The following is a 7,500-nucleotide window of genomic DNA, read 5'->3' on the forward strand; positions in this document are numbered from 1 at the left end:
AGGTATAAATTAGTTAGTCAGAGCGACATTCCTGGTTGTTTTGCTTTAATAAATTTTAGCTATTTAGCTTTACATAGGATTTCCTTTCGTGCTTAGTATTATTTGGCGAAGTATTCGCCATTCTGGCCTACGCTAGGCCATGTAGCCTAGTCGTTTGGTCCTAGTACTTCATGCATGATTTTGGTTTTTCCGAGTGTAATTAAAATTTTATTGAAGCTTTAGGCTATATTTTATACATTTTAGACTGTGTGGAATATTTCCAAGATTGTATACGTGTGAGTTTCGGTGAATTAGGTAATCGATTCTCTTGGTGCCTAGGCTAATTGCTTATGGAGCCTTAGTATACTTTATCATACTCCCCGGTTGCTTTCTTTTCTTCGGAGAAGGTATGCAATCCCTTTCCCTCTGTTTAAGCCTTGGGCTTATCCCTAAGTGGTTTTTTCAGAATTTATTTTCGATAAAACTATACTAGGGTGTTACTGTACCTTCCTGTTCCTGTAGTTATGGTTCAAGAGGGACAGAACAACAGAGTTTTTAGTCTGAGTCTGTGTTGTCTGGCTTGGGGCAGAGTCCCCCTCGCTGACCTAACACATACAAAGGGAGCTTAGCTCCCTTAGGTCACTAACGAAGGTTTCTGTAGTTATTATTCCTTCTTTTGTGATCGACCAGACTAAGTCCTGTTGCTGTTCTCGGGGGAGGATAAGTTCTTCCCTTGGGAGTAGCAATGCCTTCCTTGCTTTGGTGCTCTGGAAGCTGGCAAGTATTGCTGGCCTTTCCCTTTAGATCTCCCTTAGGCTAAGATAAGTTTCTTGGCTGCGGGTGATCTGTCACTAAAGCAAGGTTGGCAGGACCCTCTTGTCCCTTCCCCTTCTATCTCCGTAATGGCCTAGCCATTACTGTACTGTACCTTGCCGGCCGGCAGAGCTGGCCGGCAGGGGTCTTACTGTACTGTACGTCGTTCTACTTCTGGACCTAGTATAGGTTGGGATGTGGAATTGACTCAGCCCATTGCCGGCCGGCAGAGCTGCTGGCCGGCAAGGGTCTTATGTTTTCGAGTGCTGCCCGGACCTCTCTTGGTCCTTCATCCATGCCTGCCGGCAGAGCCGGACGGCATTGGTCAAGGAAGCCTGAATTAGTTTCTCCCCTTCCTTATATGCACTCTTTCGGTTGCCGGGCTTGGGGGTTGTGTACACTCTTATCCCGGCATCCATTCTATTTTCTTCTAGTGCTGCACCTGTCCCGGCTGCCGGCCTATGAGGCCGGCTGCCGGCCTATGAGGCCGGCAGCCGGGCAGGTGTAGTCTTCTGGTTCTTTTGCTGCCGGCTGGCATCGGTCTTGTACCTTTGCCGGCCGGCTTATGTCAGTCCTTGTCTGCCGGTCACCAAGAGTGTGGCCGGCAGCTGGGTACTACCTGGTGTAGTTGCTGGCCAGCAGCCATTGCCGGCCAACACTGGCTGTTACCGGCCGGCAGTTGCTGCCGACCGGCACAGGCATTTGAACCAGAGTGCTGCCGCCCTATAGCTGTTAAGTAGTATACTTTAAAGCTAGTTGTGGTGTGTGCCTGCCGGCAAAGGCAGGCCGGCACACATCCTCCTATACTGTACTAGTATTCTTCTGTATAGCATATACAGTAAGAAGAAAACTATAGTAAAGGTTTAGGTACAGCACTGTATCTTCTAACACTATTGTGTTTTCTTGCACAGCCCTTTGCTGTTGCCCTCAGATAGGAAGCAGAGTTCTTCCCTGTCTATTATCCAGGATTTTAAAATCATTGCTTAGGTGTGAGCTCCACCTGTTTCCTCTGGAAACCTTGCATTGGTTACTCTAGAAGAGATAAACCATTTTGATTTTATTATCTGGAAGGCTGCAACAATGGGTTGTGAGGGAAACACAAGTGTGTGTCTTTCCTTTATGAATTGTTATGCTATACTATGCATATCCAGTGATACATAGTTCACTTGATACTCATGGAAATTTCTTCTCTTTACAGGAGGACCCTCCGAAGTGCGGAAATGTTTTCTGCAATGTCCGCAGCAAGAACCTCTGCGGATATGAGTGTTGTAGGAGACACGCAGCATGCGCTGTCTCCAAGGATGATCTCCAGTATTGGGACCCTCAGGTATGTACTGTATGCACTAACCTGATTACTGAGGCTTTTGATTCCCCTAGAATGGCGGAATCAAGGGATATAGCAAGGGAAAAGCTTTGTACTTGGGTAAGGGGCTTCAAGAAGAACACCTCTGGCCCTTATCTTCCAAGTGAGAAGATGAGGGCGTATCTTTTTCCCCAGGCATCAGCTGAGGCAGTGATTCCCCAGCCTCAAGAGGAGATCCCTCAAGATCAAGTCCAGGTGGACGTGGAAGTCGCAGTCGCGATGCAAGACATTCAGTTGGATGACAGGATGTCTGACCTGGACGAACGTTTGGAAGAAGACCTCCTGGTAGAAGGTCAGGATCAAGTTCAAACCCCGGATGTCGTAGAGGAGGAGGTCGACGAGGTGTCGGCTACTCCGGTTCAGATGCCGGAGCCTATCCCCTCAACATCGGCTGGTCTCCCAGTAGAACTGGGACAGACCCTCTCTTCGATTGTTGGAATGATCCAACAAATGCAGAAGGAGAATCAGGAGAAGGCGGCTACAATGGAACTGCGTATGCAGTCCCTGGCAGAATCACATGGGCCCCAGAAAAGGCTCAATGTGAAAGACCTTCCCATATGCTCAGTTGCTAACCCATGGAGGTATGCTGAGCACATGCCGATGACGACTAGAAAGATCGTCATCTCGGATAAGCTGGGTTCAGTTCCCCTAGAGGAGGTAGAATTCTGGCCCAGCAAGGCATCATATCCGGACTGCTATGTCCGGCTGAGAAAAGAACCAGCTTCAAGGGAGGAGACAGAGCCGAAGGAGGTCATTATTATGGACCACGCTAAGGCTCAAGCCCTACTTTCATCCTCGATGAAAGAGAGGGGCTTCTCTAACTCGAAGGTAGCTGCATTGAGCAAGAAGCTCCCTTCTTTTGTGTCCTCTCCTGATAGAGCCTTCCCCTTTTTACAGAAAGGGTTTGCGGCTGTCCTAAAGGCAGTCGAGGCCGGCAAGCCTTGCCCCTCCCTGGAGGAGTGTAAACCCTTGTCGCTGGCCCTGCCTATGGACCACAAAGACTGGAAGGATGTCCATCTGACATTCTCAGTGGGAAAGTTGGAGGCTGATATTGCCGGACGGCAATTCGGCGAGGACCTCCCCAAGCTGTCCGAATCTCTTTTACGAAGAGAGTTCGAGACAAAAGAAAGACTGGCTGCCTCAATGTCTCATCAGACTACTCTTGAGACGATGGCATGTGACCCTAAGGTCCATGAAATGTTCATGGTAGTGGCAAAGTCTCACCTAGCCACAGTGACAAAGGACCTTTATGGCTTCGTCAAGGCAAGGAGAGCTTGCAGGGAGTTCGTGTTCACCGGGGCTTCGGTGAGACACGAGCCAAGGAAGTTAATCTCCTCCGACATTTGGGGAAAAGACCTTTTCCCTACCGATGTGGTCAAAGAGGTTGTTGATAAGGCCGCCGGGGAGAATAGAAACCTTCTCCAAAAGTGGGGCCTGGCTATCAAAAGAAAATCTTCCCCGGATGAGGGTCCTCAACCAAAGAGGAAGAATATGAGGACTAGGCTACCGTCTCGGCCAGCCAAGCCTTATAGACAGCAACAGCAACTGCAATTGCCTTTGCCTCCAGTGCCCCAGATGGTGGCACAAACCCCGACTACTTTTCAGTGGGTACCCCAGGCTGTGCCAGGTCAGTCAACCACATTCACCCCAACGTTCGAAGGACAGTCTTCTTCCTTTCGTGCAAAACCTAGAGGAGCAGCCAGAGGCTCGTCTAGGCGCCCCTCAAGGGGAAGGGGATTCAGAGGTGGTCGTGGTCAGGGAGGCAAGACCTCAGGACGGCAGTCCAAGTGAAACGATACCGGTAGGAGGGAGACTGATGAAATTTTGGGATCGCTGGACCTTCGATCCCTGGGCCCAAAGCCTACTCAAGAATGGACTGGGTTGGAGCTGGTACAGCACTCCACCCCCGTGACTTCGGTTTTTCCAACACTCCACCCCCGTTTTGGAGGAGTACGTTCAAGAACTGTTGGAGAAAAAGGTGATCCGAAAGGTGAAGTCCATCAAATTCCAAGGGAGGCTGTTTTGTGTTCCCAAGAAAGACTCGGAAAAGCTCAGAGTCATTCTGGACTTGTCGCCACTCAACAAATTCATAGTGAATTGCAAATTCAAGATGCTAACACTGCAACACATAAGGACCTTACTGCCCAAGAGGGCATACTCAGTCTCTATAGACTTGTCAGACGCCTATTGGCACATTCCAATCAGCCGTCGACTCTCCCCCTACCTAGGGTTCAGGCTACAACGGAGACTGTACGCCTTCAGAGCCATGCCATTCGGGCTAAACATAGCCCCAAGGATTTTCACGAAGCTTGCGAGCGCAGCTCTCAAACAATTACGCCTAAAGGGAATTCAGGTAGTAGCCTACCTGGACGACTGGTTGGTGTGGGCAGCATCCGAGACCGAATGCTTGCAAGCTTCCAGTCAGGTGATCCAGTTCCTAGAGTACCTAGGCTTCAAGATCAACAGAAAAAAGTCTCGACTTTCTCCATCCCAAAAGTTCCAGTGGCTGGGAATCCACTGGGACCTTTTGTCACACAGTTTCTCCATCCCGACGAAGAAAAGGAAGGAGATAGCGGGCTCTGTCAAGAGACTTCTAGATTCCGAAAGGATATCAAGACGCGAACAGGAGAGGGTACAAGGCTTTCCAGTTTGCTTCAGTGACAGACCCAGTGCTAAGAGCACAGCTAAAGGATGCAACCGGAGTTTGGAGAAGGTATGCATCAAACGCGCGAAGAGACCTGAGAAGACCAGTGCCGCCTCGGCTACGTACTCTTCTCAGACCTTGGTCCCAAGCCAGACATCTAAAGAAGTCGGTTCTTCTTCAGCCACCTCCCCCGTCGATGACGATTCACTCAGACGCCTCAAAGGAGGGATGGGTAGGTCACTCTCATCGGAAAAAAGTCCAGGGGACTTGGTCCAAGCTATTCAGGACCTTTCATATAAACTTTCTAGAAGCTATGGCAGTGCTCCTTACCTTAAAGAAAGTCTCCCCGCGTCACTCGATCCACATAAGATTGGTGATGGACAGCGAGGTGGTTGTGAGATGCTTGAATCGACAAGGGTCGAGGTCACCACCTCTCAACCAAGTGATGTTAGCCATTTTCCGATTGGCGGAAAAGAAGTGGTACCTGTCGGCAGTTCACCTTCAAGGAGTCCGCAATGAATGTGACAGCGGATGCTCTATCCAGGTTCACACCGATAGAGTCGGAATGGTCCTTAGACGCAGGATCATTTTCCTTCATTCTGAATCAAGTCCCAGAATTACAAATAGACCTCTTTGCGACGAAAGACAACAAGAAGTTGCCTCTGTACGTGTCCCCGTACGAGGACCCCTTAGCGGAAGCAGTGGACGCAATGTCCCTCGACTGGAACAGATGGTCCAGGATTTATCTATTCCCTCCTCACAACCTTCTGTTGAGGGTCCTCAACAAACTGAGATCCTTCAAGGGGGTAGCGGCAATAGTGGCCCACAAGTGGCCGAACAGTATGTGGTTCCCCTTGGCGCTGGAACTACAGATGAAGTTCGTGCCGCTACCACATCCAGTTCTGACCCAGCGAGTCCAGAAGTCGACTGTCTGCGCTTTATTACAGAAAACCCGGACCCTGCAGCTCATGATTTTCTCGCCCTTGCGGTGAGAAAGCGTTTCGGGATTTCGAAAGCCAGCATAGACTTCCTAGAGGAATATAAGTGCAAATCGACTAGAAGGCAATATGAGTCATCTTGGAGAAAATGGGTGGCCTTTGTAAAGGCAAAGAATCCGCAGGAGATCTCAACAGACTTCTGCTTATCTTTCTTCATCCACCTCCATGGCCAAGGGTTGGCAGCTAACACGATTTCAGTGTGTAATTCCGCTTTGATGAGACCCATTTTATTTGCCTTCCAGATCGACCTAGGTAACGAGATCTTTAATAAAGTTCCGAAAGCCTGCGCTAGGCTCAGACATTCAGCACCTCCAAAGCCCATCTCATGGTCTTTAGACAAAGTTCTTCATTTCGCCTCCCTGTTGAGCAATGAAGAATGTGCGTTAAAGGATTTGACGCAAAAAGTTATTTTCCTTTTTGCACTCGCGTCCGGGGCCAGGGTTAGTGAGTTCGTAGCCCTCTCGAGAGAGGCAGGTCGTGTTCAGTTCCTGGATGGGGGGGGGATCTGAACCTGTTTCCGGATCCTACGTTTCTCGCCAAGAATGAATTACCCACCAACAGGTGGGGTCCCTGGAGAATCTGCCCTCTGAAAGAAGATGCATCTTTATGTCCAGTAGAATGCCTAAAGGTCTATCTTCGTAGAACTTCAGACTTCAAGGGTGGTCAACTATTCAGGGGAGAAACATCAGGCTCAAATTTATCTCTGAATCAACTCAGAGCGAAAATCACATATTTTATTCGCAGAGCGGATCCTGACAGTACACCCGCAGGTCACGATCCGAGGAAAGTTGCCTCATCCCTAAATTTCTTTAATTGTATGGATTTTGAACATCTCCGTTCATACACGGGCTGGAAGTCTTCCAGGGTGTTCTTTCGCCACTATGCGAAGCAAGTAGAGGAACTTAAGAGATCTGTGGTAGCAGTGGGTCGTGTAGTTAACCCTACTGTTTAACTCTGCGAGGAACAGTGGTCTTAATTGGGACGAATAAGTCCAGGGTGAGTGTGTAGGTACATACTGTACTACAAACTAAATGAGGGCACCAAGTGCCCATATAGACTGTTCCTTCTTTCAAAGGTGAACCTAGCATAAGTTCAGACATGTGTGCCGAGCGTTTCTAACGCTAATGTGATTGATTTGTAATACAGACTTTTATGACTTGATACCTTGGTATCTTATTAAAGTGGTGTTTAATGGTTTTTCTTTCAGATAAACAAGTTCTGTTTACTATCATACTTATGCATAAAGTTTTGGGTTATCCTCTTTTATATATATATATATATATATATATATATATATATATATATATATATATATATATATATATATATATATATATATATATATATATATATATATATATATATATATATATATATATATATATATATATATATATATATTTGTTGTTAACCTGTCTGTTTATTATCTGTCAATAAACTTGTTCTTGAGAACCTTGCGTCTCTTTCACCTGTGTCAATTTATTGGTATAATTGAGCATTTTAATTCTATGTATCTTATCTGGGATAATTCTGATAGAATTGTTCTGTTATGCAAGCTATGTTGCATTGGTTTATGTAGTCCCCTAATGGGAGGACTCCGTCCCATAAAGGGACGAGAACGGTTTTATTAGTTTCTTCCTATGTGGATATAAACCTTTGTCCAATACAAGTATTGTGCGGATTACTGGTCAATATATATTGAC

The 7,500-nt window shown here is 47.4% G+C and overlaps 1 protein-coding gene across 1 annotated transcript in view; it reads left to right on the forward strand.

The window, feature by feature from the left end:
• Nucleotides 1-7,500, forward strand: part of LOC137626925 (neuroligin-4, X-linked-like) — a 67,126-nt gene that overhangs the window by 48,202 nt on the left and 11,424 nt on the right. The gene's annotated exons all lie outside the window — the stretch shown is intronic.

The sequence above is a fragment of the Palaemon carinicauda genome, chromosome 34, assembly GCF_036898095.1.
Source record: "Palaemon carinicauda isolate YSFRI2023 chromosome 34, ASM3689809v2, whole genome shotgun sequence".
NCBI classification, from domain to species: Eukaryota; Metazoa; Arthropoda; class Malacostraca; order Decapoda; family Palaemonidae; genus Palaemon; species Palaemon carinicauda.